A 17,663-nucleotide genomic window follows, 5' to 3' on the forward strand; every position below is an offset into this window, starting at 1 on the left:
TCTTAATGACCTTGAGCAAGTATTGCTGCAATTCTACTGGTGAAGGTGTTGTATAGAACAATGGTCCCCAACACCGGGCCGCGAAGCATGCAGGGGTGCAGCGGTAGCCGGAGCGCACCCAGCACATCTTTAAGAAAAAAGCCAAAATAAACAAGCTAATTAATTAGGTGCTGCCCGGAACATAAATGTCGGCCCAGATTAGAGGTGATTGCCGATTTCACTTGCTCTACGTGATGTTCACTCCTCTTTTCAGGGCGCTGGAGCCTTTAGCTGTTCCATTGTTTGGTCAATTTAAACGCCGGCCCAGACAGGCTGAAAAGACAGGGCTGTCAGGATCGAGGTGACATGTTGAATCTACACAAACTTCTAATGAAGTATAGGCGCTGCCGTGCTTTCTTTGTAATGACAGTTACGTGCTGGTCCCAGGACAGATCCTCTGACACTTTTCAGAGAGAAACGTCAATCCTTAATGCCAAAGAATTTAAAGTTATTGACCCTCTCCACCTCAGTTCCTCCGATGAAGACTGGCTTCTGGGCGGCACCTAATTAATTAGCTTGTTTATTTCGGCTTTTTTCTTAAAGATGTGCTGGGTGCGTTCTGGCTACCGCTGCACCCCTGCACGCTTCGTGGCCTGGTATTGGTCCTCAGCCCGGAGGTTGGGCACCACTGATCGAGAGGTATGATCTTGAAGAAACTTGTGCAATTTTTTTGACTCTGGATGGTCTTCCCATAGTTTCAGTATGTAAAGCTTCCAAAGGATGCAAAGGATTCAAAGTACATTTGTTATCAAAGTATGCATGCAGAATACAAGCCTGAGATTTGTCTTCCCTACATGAAATAAAGAAGGACCTTGGAACCCGTTCAAAGAAAAAAAACAACCCAAACACTCCCACAAAAAAAAACAAATTGCGAAAATCAAAAGGTATATTTCAGTTCAGCTCAGCGTTCATTATCTGCAGGCAGCCTCGATTCAAAAATCACCCAAACTAGCAACAAAACAAAAGGAGTGACCAGAAAAATGAAAAATGCATGATACAGTTAGAGTCCAATCCACAAACTGTGTTGATTTAATCTTGCTCATACCACCAGGCAATCTCAAATTACAGAAAGAGATCATTCAGCCCATTATGCCTCTCCCAGCTGATTGAAAAAGGGACCTAGTTAATCAGAGTTCTCCAATCATTCCACAGGATCCTGAATACGTTTTCTTTCCTATTAAACAAAAAGGGTGCACGTCTATGTATTGGGAAAAGCATAAATAGATGTTACTGATTGTAAACCAAGGAAACTTATAAGAAATTCAGAAGAGCCTGCTTCAGCAAGGCAGTGGTGGAATAAGGAAATCTTTTCCACAGTGAATAACTGAATACAGTAAAATACATGGACAGTTTGGGCTGAATGGCCTATGACTGGGCTTTAAATTCTGTGCAAAATCTGATTTGTACAATTCCTATCTCAATGTAATCATTAAGTCTTCTTCCACCACTCTCTCAGACAGTGCACTCCAGATGACAAATGGCATATTGTATTATAATAAAAGAACGGTTGTTCCAACACCTCATTCTGCTAAATCCGTTACATTTAATAATGTATCTGCATATCCATCTTAGGATCCATTTCATTCCAGGGAGTGTTTTATCATGTCTGTCTGTGAATTCTAAACATCTTCAGCCCTGTGAACTATCTCACTAGGCCGGAGAAGTAAACTTAATTAACAGTAATATCATAAATGATTTGGGGTATTAGGTGTAAGGTATGATTTACAAGTTTGGCATTCATACCTTGTGAATGAAGCACTATCACAGCTGTTTGGTTCATTTTCTATGTTGGAACTCATTGCTCCAGCATCAGAGCCAATTGTTCCACACCAATACACTCTGAAGGAAACAAAATCATTTCTTCACAGCTCTGTCTCTAATGACTAGAACTTTTTATTTTAATTTTGACCATCTCACTAATAGGAGTTCAAAAGAGAGTGAGACAGATGAATGTTGTCATTCCAATAAGCTCATTGCTTGCTCAGAGTTTAATCTTCGCTGTCTTTTCTCTGTATTTCTCAGGGGATTTGCCTTTGAACTAACTTACGCTGTTTGTTTTCAAGTTCAAGTTCAGGTTTATTGTCATCTGACTGTACAGTCCTGTATTTGGCAACGTGAAGTGGAGAGTAGGGTTGTAAATTTAGCAGGAGCAGAGGATGATAGGAATGGTGAGGGTGGATCACTGTGGGAGGGTTGTGGGACACCTAGCAGGGAAGGAATGCCAGGGATGGGTGGCTGGTGGGGGTGCAGACACACCCAGCCCTGAGCCACCCGCAAAGTCATTTGATTCCAAACGACTGGTTTATTGATCATTACAGAATGTCCCTCTGATGCTTCCCACTCCCTCTCCTCTCCCTTCCCACTCTCAGTGCACAATAGAGACCCATATCAGAATCAAGTTTATCATCCTCACATAAGTCATAAAATTTCTTTTTTTTGTGGTAGTAGTACTGTGTAATGCATAAAATTACTTCAGTACTTTGCAAAAGTCTGAGGCATCCTATATACTGTATATATATGAGCCTAAAACTTTTGCACAGTACTATATATACAATCAAACAATACATCATTCCTCTGGATCATGGTGCACTGACAAAACATACATCAAACAGCTCAAAAAACATGTATGAGACCCATCGTCAATTGAGGGATCATTTCATCAAGCACCTCTGTTCTAACCACCAAAAACTGAACTTCCCAGTGACCAAACATGTTAATTCTGATTTCCATCCCCGATCCGACGTGTCAGTCCATGGCCAAGATGAGACCGCCCTCAGGGTGGAGGAGCAATACCTTATATTCCATCTGGGTACCCTCCAACCTGGAAGCACGAATATCAATTTCTCCTTCTGGTAAAAAAAAAAGATTTTTTCCTCCCCCTCCCCTCTTATTCTATTCTCCACTCTGGCCTTTTACCTCTTCTCACCTACCTATCACCTCCCCTGGGTCCCCTCCTACTTCCCTTTCTCCTATGGTCCACTCTCATCTCCTATCAGATTCCTTCCTCTTCAGCCCTTTATCTTTCCTACCCACCTGGCTCCACCTATCACCTTTTCGCTATGCTCCTTCCCCTCACCCCACAACTTCTTATTCTAGTGTCGTCACCCTTCCTTTCCAGTCCTGAAGAAGGGTCTTGGCCTGAAACATTGACTATTTGTTCATTTCCATAGATGCTGCCTGACCTGCTGAGTTTCTCCAGCATTTTGCTTGTGTTGCTTTGGATTTCAGCATCTGTAGATTTTCTCATGTTTACATAAAACAAAATATTACCACAAATAAATTAATGAAATATCATTGAAAATGCAGCACAGATAAACAGTGACCAGTAAACAGCTCGCTATCCTAGTGATGAGACCTAGTTGGGGCAAGGTATTCATTAGTCTCACAGCCTGAGGGAAGAAATTATTACACGGTCTTGCAGTCCTAGTCCTGATGTCCGTGTACCTCCTTCCTGACGGTAGTGGGCCAAAGGGATTGTGGGATGGATAGTCTCCTCAACAATGTTTTGGGCTCTTTGTACACACAGCTCCTGTTAAATGTCACAAATCGGGGGGAGGGAGACCCTGGTGATCCTCTTGGAAGTTTTTATTACCCTCTGCGGGGTCTTGTGGTCTGATGCCTCGTAACTTCCGTACCACACAATGATGCAGCCAGACCTGACACTCTGGATGGTGCATCTGTGGAAAGTTGTTAGAATGGGAGCGGGGGGCCTTGCGCACCTCAATCTCCTCAGAAAATGTAGACACTGCTGTGCCTTCCTGATTAGTGAGGAGATGCTGGTCCAAGTTAGATTGTCTGTTATGCGCAGACCAAAGAATTTTGAGCTGTTCACTCTCTCCATGGCAGTTCCATTCATGTGCAATGGAGAGTGGTCAACCTGATCCTTCCTAAAATCCACAATCACCTCCTTTGTCTTGTGCAAGTTGAGGCTCAGGTTGTTGTTCTCACACCGTTTGACAAGCCTCTCTACCTCCTGTCTGTTCGCTGACTCATCATTGTTGCTGATGAGACAAGCCACTGTTGTATCATCAGCGAACTTGGTGATACAGTTTGAGCTGGATCTGGCAGTGCAGTCGTAAGTTGGCAGGGCACTGAGCACACAACCTTAGGGGGCACTAGTGCTCAGCATGATAGAGCTTGAGATGTTGCTGCCAACTCAGATTAACTGGGGTCTTTTTGTCAAGAAGTCCAGGATGTAGTTACAGAGAGGGGTGTTGTGTCCCAATATGGACAGTTTACCCACCAGCTTCTGAAGGATGATCATGTTAAATGCTGAGCTGAAGTTATGAACTACTATCTGACGTATGAGGCATCATTTTCTAGGTAGGACAAAACGGAGTGAAGGGCCTGATCAGATGCATCATCAGTGCACCAGTTAGAGCAGTAGGCGAACTGGGAGGGGTCCAATGTAGCTGGAAGGTGGGATTTTATATGATCTGTCAGCAGATTTAGTGGTCTTATACAATGGTTGTTGTTCCTTTCCATACTTTGCGTGGATCAGGCAACAACCTTGTTGTTTCTTTAGCATTTGTCTGTTTTTCATGAGACTGAGTTTCTTGCTCGACACTCAACCCAGCCCGGATGGAAAGCGTGCAAGGAGCCAGCCAGATTCAAACCCAGGATCACTCACTCGATGTCTGGAGCAGGTGCTGCTACACAACTGGCCAGCTACAGTGATGGATTCCTTTATGTGCTGCTCCAAACATTCAAAGTTTCTGCCACAATGGGCAGCCTTCCTGGGCAAGGATGCCACATCTCCTTATAACGTTGAGATGTCAACAAGAATTGACATCAGAGTTTGCTGTTTTCCAGTGAAGGTGATTATTCACTATAATCAAGCCTGTGAGGGTAAATGGGAGAAACGGCATTCCTCTTTACAAATAGGTGCAGGGTTAGGGCAGAGGAGAAGAGTGGAATTAATTGGAGAGTTTCAAAGAGCCAGCTGAGAAAGAATGGGTTATATGTGTGGCAAGATTCTCAATTTGATCTGCCTGCCTGCATTGTAACTGTAAATGAAGATGTTTTACGTGCTGTTATTACTTTTCCATTGCACTCCCTAAGTCCTGATGTGGTGAATGGACAGACACAAAACAAAACATTTCATTGATCTTCAGTGCATGCAACAGCAATAAACCAGTCACCAATTATTCCCTACACATTTGCAACCTTGTTCTTGCGTTCTGCTCCCCCATGGAGAGCCAGATGTAATACTCCAAAATAATTTGACTGACAATAACTTATACAGCAGTGAACTCCATTAGATTGTTGACTGACCACAGGTATGGCTATTGCTTTAGTTTACAATACAACTATGTCCAGATTTCAAAATATTCATTGGCCATGTAGTGCTCCACTGATTTGCGAGACAATGAAGGTGTTAAATAGTTATAAGCTTTTCCTCATTAGGGTTGCCATGTTTACAAGGAGTTAAACTTTAGCACTCATATTGTTCATCTTTGTAGTACATATACCCCAGTAAAAACACTTTCATCTACCAAAACACAGTCACAACACACTCCTACATATATATATCACTGCTTTACCAACGAAGACACAAAGTTGAAGTTCACATGTCCACCATACAAATATAAGGAGGAACTTCTATATTCAGGAGGTGAATCTCAGAGGGCTATAGAAGCTCAATTAATGAATCTACAGCAGAATGAGATTGGCAGATATTTGAATGTTGAGATAATCATGAAATACAGGATTCAGGGAGGAAAGTAGAGGTAAGTTGGTGGACCTACAATACTTGAATTACAGATCATGTGGACCACGAGGTCTACTCCAACTCCTAACACTTAAGTCCTTCTGTCCTTGTCAGAACATTATATACATCTACCATATATGTACATTCTGTACATTCCACATTTGGTCATTGCTCCTTAAAGATAAATAGGACAAAATTCTGATACGGCGCAAGAATGCATCTTCTTATAATACGAAATCTGTAAATGAACCAATTTACCTATTTGTGTATTCTTTTCACTTAAAGCAAACAATAAGCTGATAGACTTACTCAGCATAACCTAGCTTTCTTTTCTGATTGAAGCATTGCATGATTTTTATTTAGGTTAAAATACCTTCTTGTGTTTTATAGTTGTGCTAGAAACTTTGTGAACCCTGTAGAATTTTCTCTGTTTCTGCATAAACATGACCTAAAATGTAATCAGTTCTTCCCTTAAGTCCTAAAACTAGGTAGAGAGCCCAATTAAATAAATAACACAGAAACATTATATTTGTTCATTTATTAATTGAGCAGAATGATCCAATACTGCATGTATTTGTTGGAAAAAGTATGTGAACCTCTGGGGTAATATCTTCTACAAAATCTATTTCGAGTTAGGTGTTCCAATCAGTGAGATTGAAGGTGTGGGTTTTAGAGGTGCCCTGCCCTATAAAAAATACACACAGTCAGTTTACTGAAAAAGCCTGCTCTTCTCAAGAAAGATCTGTTTATGTGCTCCATGTCTCGATCAAAACAACTTTCAGAGGGCCTCAGAAGAAGAATTATAGAGATGTATGAAGCTGGAAAAGGCTGCAAAAGTATTTCTAAAGACCCGAATGTTCATCAGTCCACAATAAGAAAAATTGTCTACAAATAGAGGAAACTCAGTAATGTTGCTACTCTCCCTGGGAGTGGGCATCCTGCAAAGGTCACGCCAAGAGCACAACATGCAATGTTCAAGGAGGTGAAAAAGAACCCAAGGGTAACAGCAAAAGATCTGCAGAAATATCTCGAACATGTGACCACCATAAAAAAAACACTGAACAAGGATGGTGTTCGTGGATGAACACCACGGAGGAAGCCACTGCTCTACTAAAAAAAACATTGTTGCACGATTCAAATTTGCAAAAGACCACCTGGATGTTCGACAATGCTTCAGGGACAATGTTCTGTGGACGGATGAGACAGAAGTTGAGCTTTTTGGCAGAAATGCACATTGTCATGTTTAGAAGAAAAGGGCACTGCACACCAACACCAAAACCTCATCCCAACTGTGAAGCAAGGTAGAAGGAGCATCATGGTTTGGGGCTGATTTGCTGCCTCAGGGCCTGGACAACTTGCAATGGTTGAGGGAACTATTGTATCAAAACATTTTACAGGAGAATATCAAGTAGCAGTTCATCACCTGAAGCTCAATAGAAGTTGAATAATGCAACAATGATCTGAAAGACAAGATTAAATCAACAACAGAATAGTTTAAAAATAAGAAATTTAAGTTTTGGAATGGCTGAGTCAAAGCCCTGATCTTGATCTTATAGAAATATTTTGAAAGGACCTGAAGCAAGCAATTCACGCAAGGAACCCCACCAACATCCCAGAGCTGAAGCAGTTTTGTAAGGACAAACAGCCTCAAATTCCTCCAAGCCGATGTGCAGGACTGATCAACAGTTACCGGAAATGCTTGGTTGAAATTATTGCTGTACAAGAGGGTCATACCATTTACTGAAAGCAAAAACTCACATACTTTTTCCAACAAATATATATAATATTGGAACATTTTTCTCAATAAATAAATGAACAAATATAATATTTTGTGTTATTTATTTAATTAGGTTCTCTTTATCTAGTTTTAGGACTAACATGAAGATCTGATCACATTTTAGGTCATATTTATGCAGAAATAGAGAAAATTCTACAGGGTTCACAAACTTTCTAGCACCACTGTAACTCCGTAGTCTCACATTCATTATTTTACACTTTACGACATTGAGATCCATTGGCCAAACTGCTTGGTAGATTTCACCAGTGTAAGCTACAGTAAATCAATTTCTATTAACATAATACAAATTATTTTCTATTAATTTCTATTAACACACGATAGTGAGTATAGGAATAGAATGAGGTGGAGGATAAATGTGTGGCTGAGAGATTTGAATAGAGGGCAGGGATTCAGATTTCCAGATCATTGGGACATCTTCTGGGGCAGTGTGACCTGTACAAAAAGGACGGGTTGCACTTGAATCCCAGGGGGATAATATGCTGGCAGGGAGGTTTGCAAAGGCGATTGGGGAGAAACGAGAATTGCTGGGGGGTGGGAACCAAACTGAGGAGACGGAGGAAGAGGCGGTTGGCTCACAAATAGAGAAAGCTTGCAAACAGTGTGAGAGGGAGGATAGGCAAGTAATAGAGAAGAGATGTGCTCAGACTGATTGTTTGAAATGTGTCTATTTTAATGCAAGGAGTATTATGAATAAAGCAGATGAGCTTAGAGTGTATATCAGTACTTGGATCAATGACGTTGTGGCCAGTACAGAGACTTGGATGGCTCAGGGGCGGGAATGGTTACTTCGAGTACAGGTTTTAGATGTTTCAGAAAGGACATGAAGGGAGGCAAAAGAGGTGGAGTGTGGCACTGTTGATCAGAGATTTTGTCACAGCTGCGGAAAAGGAGGAAGACATGGAGGGATTGTCTACGGAGTCTCTGTGGGTGGAAGTTAGGAAGAAGAATAACTCTACTAGGTGTTTTTTATAGACCACCCAATAGTAACAGGGACATCGAGGAGCAAATAGGGGGACAGATTCTGGAAAGGTGTAATAATAACAGGGTTGTTGTGGTGGGAGATTTTAATTTCCCAAATATCGATTGGCATCTCCCTAGAGCAGGGAGTTTAGATGGGATGGAGTTTTTTACGTGTGATCAGGAGGTTTCCTGGCACAATATGTAGATAAGCCTACAAGAGGAGAGACTGTACTTGATCTGGTATTGGGAAATGAACCTGGTCAGGTGTCAGATCTCTCAGTGGGAGAGCATTTTGGAGATAGTAATCACAATTCTATCTCTTTTACTATAGCATTGGAGAGGGATAGGAACAGACAATTTAGGAAAGCATTTAATTAAAGTAAGGGAAAATAAATATGAGGCTATCAGGCAGCAACTTGGAAACATAAATTGGAAAAGGATGTTCTCAGGAAACATACTGAAGAAATGTGGCAAATGTTCAGGGGATATTTGCATGGAGTTCTGCATAGGTACATTCCAATGAGACAGGGAAAGGATGGTAAGGTACAGGAACTGTGGTGTACGAAGGTTGTTGTAAATCTAGTCAAGAAGAAAAGAAGAGCTTATGAAAGGTTCAAAAAACTAGGTAATGATAGAGATCTAAATGATTATAAGGCTAGCCAGAAGGAGCTTAAGAATGAAATTAGGAGAGCCAGTAGAGGCCATGAGAAGGTGGACAGGATTAAGGAAAACCCCAATGCATTCTACAGGTATGTGAAGAGCAAGAGTATAAGATGTGAGAGAATAGGACCCATCAAGTGTGAGAGTGGAAAAGTGTGTATGGAACCAGAGGAGATTGCAGAGGTACTTAATGAATACTTCGCTTCAGTGTTCACTGCAGAAAAAGATCTTGGAGATTGTAGGGATGGCTTACAATGGACTGAAAACCTTGAGCATGTAGATATTAAGAAAGAGGATGTGCTGGAGCTTTTGGAAAGCGTCAAGTTGGATAAGTCACTGGGACCGGACGAGATGTACCCCAGGCTACAGTGGGAGGTGAGGGAGGAGATTGCTGAGCCTCTGGCGATGATCTTTGCATCATCAATGGGGACGGAAGAGGTTCCAGAGGATTGGAAGGTTGCGGATGTTGTTCCCTTATTCAAGAAAGGGAGTAGAGATAGCCCAGGAAATTATAGACCAGTGAGTCTTACTTCAGTGGTTGGTAAGATGATGGAGAAGACCCTGAGAGGCAGGATTTATGAACATTTGGAGAGGCATAATATGATTAGAAATAGTCAGCATGGCTTTGTTAATGGCAGGTCGTGCCTTACGAGCCTGATTGAATTTTCTGAGGATGTGACTAAACACATTTTTGAAGGTAGAGCAGTAGATGTAGCGTATATGGATTTCAGCAAGGCTTTTGATAAGGTACCCCATGCAAGGCTTATTGAGAAAGTAAGGAAGCATGGGATCCAAGGGGATATTGCTTTGTGGCTCCAGAACTGGCTTGCCCACAGAAGGCAAAGAGTGGTTGTAGATGGGTCATATTCTGCATGGAGGTCGGTCACCAGTGATGTGCCTCAGGGATCTGTTCTGGGACCCCTACTCTTTGTGATTTTTATAAATGACCTGGATGAAGAAGTGGAGGGATAGGATAGTAAGTTTGCTGATGACACAAAGGTTGGGGGTGTTGTAGATAGTGTGGAGGGCTGTCAGAGGTTCCAGCGGGACATTGATAGGATGCAAAACTGGGCTGAGAAGTGGCAGATGGAGTTCAACCCAAATAACTGTGAGGTGGTTCATTTTGGTAGGTCAAATATGATGGCAGAATATATATTAATGGTGAGACTCTTGGTAGTGTGGAGGATCAGAGGGATCTTGAGGTCCGAGTCCATAGGACACTCAAAGCTGCTGCGCAGGTTGACTCTGTGGTTAAGAAGGCATATGGTGCATTGGCCTACATCAATCATGGGATTGAGTTTAAGAGCCGAGAGGTAATGTTGCAGCTACATAGGAACATGGTCAGACTGCACTTGGCATATTGTGCTCAGTTCTGGTCGCCTCGCTACAGGAAGGATGTGGAAACCATAGGAAGGATGCAGAGGAGATTTACAAGGATGTTGCCTGCATTGGGAATCATGCCTTATGAGAATAGGCCTGATAGAGGTGTACAAGATGATGGGAGGCATTGATCGTGTGGATCGTCAGAGACCTTTTCCCCAGGCTGAAATAGCTAGCACGAGGGGGTACAGTTTTAAGGTGCTTGGAAGTAGGTACAGAGGACATGTCATGGAACGGGCTGCCGGCGATGGTGGTGGAGGCAGATACAATAGGGTTTTTTTAGGAGACTCCTGGATAGGTACATGGAGATCAGAAAAATAGAGGGCTATGGGTAACCCTAGGTAATTTCCAGTGTAAGGACATGTTCGGTACAGCTTTGTGGTCCGAAGGGCTTGTATTGTGCTGTAGATTTTCTATGTTTTTATAATCCCTTTACAAAACCTCTCAATGCAGTTAACTGGAGCATTACATAAGAAGTTATTGAGGTCTGTAGGGCAGTATTAGACCAGGAGACTAAAAGCTTTGTTAAATGGTTAGTACTTGAAGAGCACCTTAAAGATAGATCAGTAAAAAGAGGAAAAGATGTGTGGTGAGGATCTCTAGCCTTTAGGGCCTTGGCAGCTGAAGCCAACAGACATTGAGATTGAAGTTAATAAACCTGGAGATAACCAAGAAGTCAGAATCACTAAGCTTATGCAGAAATGAGGGAGTGATGGGGTTTCAGTCATTCTCATTTGCATAAGCTTTATCATCTGCATTCATAGCCACAGAAGTAATCACGTGTCTGTTTCAGAAGTCTGGCGCTAAATTTGCAAATGACGCAGCCTGCCTAACATAGATGACCAAATGTAATTAGGGGCTCAGCACTGAAGGTGTTGACCTGGGAGAGAACGCTGATATTGATAACGCTGCCATGTGGCACCCAAGGATATTTTACTATATTAATGAGGCTTCATCCAAATCCAAATTGTTGTTGTTATTCCCTAAATTCAGACCTTTCCCTTTTTTCAGATTACTGTGTCATTAGATTTTTCTTCAGCACTTCAAGTATTATTTCATCACCGATTTCCTGTATTCGCAATTTGCTACTCCATGTTCTTGTTTACCTTACCATTTTCTGGTGGACATCCATATAATGAAGTTCTTCATTCGTTAGTGATCATAGCCTTTGAGATCTCTCCTATCTTTCTTCCTATTTGCTCAGTCAAGGTAAACCCATCTTATTCAGCCCATTTCTTCCATATTTTACATGCCAGGTTCTCTATTATTTCAGAAGAGCAACTATCAGCTATGAAGCGTACAATACCAACTCATGTCACAGCAACAGGTATCTTCTGAGTGTAAAGCTTCAGATATCAATCTTTCTTGACTAAAGCCAATTAGTGGAGGGGGGGATGGGAAAGGGTCACCACAGAGACGCGGGGAAGGGTTGTCACAGGGACACAGTAGGTAGTGCTGTTGCCTCGCAGCTCAACTTTAACCCTGAACTTTGGTGCTGTCCTTGTGGAGTTTGCAGGTTCTCACTGTGGCTGTGGATGTTTCCCTTGGCAGGATCTATTTCCATCCCACATCCGAAAGGTGTGCGGCAAGGTTAGTTGACTGCTGAAAATTACCCCTAATTTAAATAATTGGGTGTAGAAGAGGGCAAATGAAAGCGAATAAATAACAGGGAACTAGTTGGGGTACGTAATGGCTAAGGTAACTGAGCTTGAGCCAACCAGCATTTGATGACCCAAATTTGCCTCCTTTTATGGCTTAGGAAAACATGGGAAATCCAATGCCTGATGTGCCACAGTCTGCACATTCGCCATCCAATCCATAAATTGAACAGTAGAAGGATGAAATGATCGAAATAGCTCACACATAATTCCTCCCTTAACAGAGTGGCATGGAAGTTATGTGAAGATACTCAGTGCTGGTATCAACCAATCTTCTGGCTATTGCTACAGTCAGTTGTGTGAGATCTTGCTGTCCAATAATTGCCACCTGCTCCCATTTCTCACATTTACAAGATTTCACAAATATTCCTTTCAGCCAGAAATTGTGGGTTGGTGAAGGTTGCAGTAAAATCACAAGTTTTTCTTCTTCAATGCCTGACAACACTTGTTAGTCATGATGTTAAACTAGCAGTGGACAGGGACACACTCAGCTGGATATTTGTAGGCCGTGTATTCCTCTGGGATTGTCTGGAAAATAGAGACCCCGAGAGAAAAGAATCAAAAACTTCAAACACGTACAAGTCCAGCTCAAACAAAGTCCACAATTCTGTCTTGAATCCATGTCAGTTTCTATCTTTTTTGTTCTCAATTTTATTATTTCTCTTTCCCTACATTTTTCTCCACTCCCCAAGGGTACGAGTTTCTGACTCAGCCCCTGCAAAGCTATCATCAATAATTTTTACCCAAAAAAGGCTTGATTCAACATCTCCAGCCAAATTTCCAGTATTAAGCCGATCTATCCAAAAGATACTCTGTATATCCCTTCAGTCCTGTCAAGATCACAAAGAACTGATGGTGACTGCAGTTTACAGTCCCTTCTTTCCCCTGATTGTTACATATTTTTTTCCTACATCACAGTACTGTAGAGACTGCTCTTCACAGATTGTAAAATAGCCAAAACTGATGTGAAAGGGGCTGTATCAATGCAAAGCTTTCTTCAAGATTGAAATGAACTGAGCACTCTTTACATTACAAGTCCCCCTTTTGTTCGAGTACCAAAAGAAACTGTTTCCGAGGGTAAGTGGACTGCTAACTCTAGATGTATGATAACTGTCAAAGGAAATGGCGGCAAATCAGGAACATTTTCTTCATCTGGTGAACTACTCTGTTCTGGAATGCACTGCCTAAAAAAAGAGATGGAAACAGATTCAATAGCAATTTTCAAAAGGCAGGGGGGCTGAGTAAACATTTAAGAGGAGAAAAATTTTGCGTGGCTTTGAAGAGAGGAACTAATTGGAGAACCTTTCACAGCCACAAGTGCACAGATGGTCTTCTTCTCCATTGTGAAATAAATAAATCACAAAATCCCATCAGCATCAACTTAAAACTGCCTGGCTTCTTGTGTAACATCAATTACCAGTGACACGTACATAGTTTACTGTGCCCTCTGCTTCAGCACTGGTTGACATGCATTTTGAATGATTTAGTAGAGTAAGTTTTGTCATTAAATCATTCTGATTTATCGTCAGCCATTAATCTTCACAGCATACCAAACACTACCCTCCTGTTCTATATCATTCCAAAAACATTTAGGACTGTTGGTTCAGAAAGCAGTATTTAGAAAATGCAGGCTTGTTTACAGTCAAAGGGTCAATCGTGTCAATCACAGTGACAGCAAACCCAATGACTGATCAAGAAACACTGTAACGGATGCTCGCTCTCCCTCTCTCTCTCTCCCTCTCTCTCACTCTCTCTCACTCTCTCGCTCTCTATTGCTCATAATGCCGGAGCGTCTAGGGCAGCAATGAAGGTCCTCCATCTCTACCGGTGTTCAGGGCTTCCTTCATCAGGTCAGTAGCTCGTTTGACCTATTGTCAGTCATGCAAGTCCCAAGCGGAGACTCGGGAATACCGTTGCACTCAGATGTAGAAGGATTCTTTTTGCTGTTTCCTTAACAGATTTTTTTACCAGTCAGTGTTGTTAACCTTGAGCTGAACCCCAACTCTAGAGGACTAGTGGACCGCTGTTAGAATGGCCTCTACCCTTTGACCTGTTTGGCATGGGTGACCTACCAAGAGGCAAAGTATAAAGCCTAACTCTAGCCAACATAGCTCTCTGGGTCACTGTAGCCTGTAATTCTCCAAATCCTACGACGAGGTTGTGGTCCTCTTGGAGGAGTAATAAATGCCATCAAGTTCTTTAGCGACTGACAGCAATCATGGTTGCAAACGAACAATCAAATTCCAAAATTGCAGTTCCTCCATGACAAAACACAAGGACAGATAGATAGATACTTTATTGATCCCAAAGGAAATTGCAGTGTCACAGTAGCATTACAAGTGCATAGATATGCAAATATACAAATATTAGAAGAGAAGTAAGAAAGAATAAAAAATAAGTTACCTCAAATGGTCTAACAGGAGGGGGGTCATCACTTCCCTGGCTATAGGTTGCTTCATTATAGAGCCTAATGGCCAAGGGTAAGAATGACCTCATATAGCGCTCTTTGGAGCAGCACACTTGTCTTAGTCTATTACTAAAAGTGTTCCTCTGTTCAGCCAAGGTGGCATGCAGAGGGTGAGAAACATTGCCCAGAACTGTTAGCATTTTCTGTGGGGTTCTTTGTTCTACCACAGCCTCCAGTGTGTCCAGTTTGACTCCTATAACAGAGCCAATCTTTCTGATCAGTTTACTGAGCCTGTTGGCATTGCCCCAGCACACCATCGCATAGAAGATTGTACTGATGACAGCAGACTGGTAGAACATCTGAAGGAGAGGCCTGCATACTCCAAAGGACCTCAGTCTCCTCAGGAAATAGAGGCCACTCTGGCCCTTCTGAGTTGGTGCTCCACTCAAGTCTGTCATCCAGGTGCACCCCCAGGTACTTGTAGGTCCTCACCACATCCACATCCTCACCATCAACAGTAACAGGGAGCAATGCAGGCTTAATCTTCCTAAAGTCCATCACCATCCCTTTTGTCTTATAGATGTTGAGCTGCAGATGATTCAGCTTGCACCATTTGACAAAGTCCTCCATCAAGACCCTGTATTCATCCTCCCCTCCTCCCTTTATACACCCAACTATTGCTGAGTTATCAAAGAATTTCTGCAGATGACATGACTCAGTGTTGTATCTAAAGTCCAAGGTATACAGGGTAGACAGGAAGGAAACCAATACAGTCCCCTGTGGGACCCCATTGCTGCTTATAGCCATGTCTGACACACAGCTCTGAAGTATAATGGCAAAGATTTGCCATTAAAGAAATGAAAGACTAAAGAAAGGAAAGTTTACATTTATTGGCTAGAAATTCCACAGAGCTGAATTTTGGACTACGATCAGCTCTAGTTTTGGAATGTTCAGTGCTATCAGGGGAATGAATTGCTTGCGATTGAAGTCTTTCATAAATTTAGCATACCTCGTGTTATTTCTTTTGTATAATATAACAATAAAAAGATTTGAAAAGAAAGAAATTTAGCATACCCCAAAGCATTTTACAGCCAATGAAGTATTTCTGAAGTGTCATCACGGTTGTAATGTGGGAAACGTGCCAGCCAATCACTGTATAGCAAATTCCCACAAATAATATAGACATCGGACAGATTTTTTTGTGTTATTTGCTTATGGGATCAATGTCGGCTGGCACACCTATGTGTTGGGACCTTTCCTATCTACTCAAGCAGCGAGATATTATCTTACTTCAACATCTCATCCAAAAGACAGAACCTTCAGCAGTGCAAGACTCCCTCAGGATTCAATGGAAATCAGCCTGGGATTTGTGCTCAGATCTCTGCTGCGTGACGTGAACCCACAAGCTTCAACTCAGAGGAGTGTAAGAGAAAAACAATTGCCAATAAAGTGACTTAAAAACATTAGGATCCGTTAATCTCCTCTCATATTAACCAATAAGAACACTGAAGCACAACATTCCATCCACGAACTACACTCATAGCCTCTTGGAACATCGCAAAGAATGCAATCAATAGAGCTGCTCCCCTCAGCATCAGCAACCCATCTTCAATCCTGATCTTGAATATGATCGCCTATGTCTCCAGGGTTTTTCTTTGGGTGCTCCAGTTTCCTGTCGCAACATGAAGATGTAGAATAGATTAATTGGTCTGAGTAAATTAACTCCCATGTTAGGTGAGTGTTAGAACGTGGAGTTGGGCTGAGGGTGGGGGGTGGTAATTGATAAGAATATGATGAGAATTAAAAATTGATAATGTATAGTAAATGGATTCTTGGTGGTTCAAGAATGGACTTGGTTGTAGTGGACTTGGACTTAGTGGAGCGAAAGAAGTATGAGGAGCATTTGAGTCTCAGGGGGGTACTTGAAGGTGTTCAGAATGATGGGGAGGGAAGGATGATCTCATTGAAACCTGCTGAAGCTACTGAATACTGAAAGGCCTGAATAGAATGGATGTAGAGAAGATGTTTTGCATTAGTAGGAGAGACTAGAATCTCAGGACCACAACCTCAGAATAAAGAACAGCCTTTACAAATGAGACGAGGAGAAATTTCTGCAGCACCTATCAAAGCAAGCTTTGCCTGATTCATAGCTGACTTATCTTCAGTCTCAAGATCCCTCAACCTCACTTGCAAAGGCTTCCTTCCCCTGCTGCCAAACTTAAATGATACTGGTGGTCACTTACCAACCTTGTCACACTCACACTCACTGCAACCTTTCTCAGCAGCCTTCTCCAGTACTACATCCTACATTCATCAGGGTTGCTGCTTATCCTTAAGCTTTTCTTCTTCTCTTCTCCACTAGTTTCAGGAGCCCTCAACTGCCCTAGCCCTGAACGCCTCTATCCCCATTAAACTAAACATGATCAAAACTCCTGGAATCTACCAATGACCAGCCACGCTTGTTATTTGTGGAAGTGAATTGCAATTTTTTTCCTCACTCGGTGTGTACGAGTATCTCATAACTTCACTCCTGAAAGATATGGCTCTACTCTGGTGTGATGGCATTTACCCCAGAATCTCCAGCTGGTGGGAACACTCTCCCTCGGTCTACATCATATATTAATGATAATTTATTTTAAAAATTTAATCAAATTTCTAACCTGTAGGGGATACAACCACACTTTGTATAATCCTTCCTCATTGTCCTTCCAGAATCCAAGAATATTTCAAGTAAGTCTTCACATCTTTTTCCCCAGAGCCAATATAGCTTTCCTTAGGTGTGTTGCTCAGAATTACTCATAAACTTCATTTATGGTGTAACATTGGCATAACCTATTTCCCTGAACACCACCTCTCTGCATATAAAATCTTACTCTCCTTTTCCATATTGGTTGGTATTACTTTAGTGACATCTAACTTCCATTTGCTCTAGAGGTTTAACACTGCGTATTGGGTGGCACAGGTAAACAGCCAGTAGAGCCGCTTCCTCACAGAGCCAGAGACCTAGGTTCAAACCTGACCTTAGGTATAGTCTATGTGAAAAATGCACAT

General features: G+C 42.0%; 1 protein-coding gene across 3 annotated transcripts in view; it reads left to right on the forward strand.

Annotated features, from left to right (window-relative positions):
• The window catches only part of svep1 (sushi, von Willebrand factor type A, EGF and pentraxin domain containing 1), a 267,906-nt gene that overhangs the window by 4,719 nt on the left and 245,524 nt on the right, over positions 1 to 17,663 (forward strand). The window lies entirely within an intron of this gene.

This window comes from Mobula hypostoma, chromosome 5 (genome assembly GCF_963921235.1).
Source record: "Mobula hypostoma chromosome 5, sMobHyp1.1, whole genome shotgun sequence".
NCBI lineage: Eukaryota > Metazoa > Chordata > Chondrichthyes > Myliobatiformes > Myliobatidae > Mobula > Mobula hypostoma.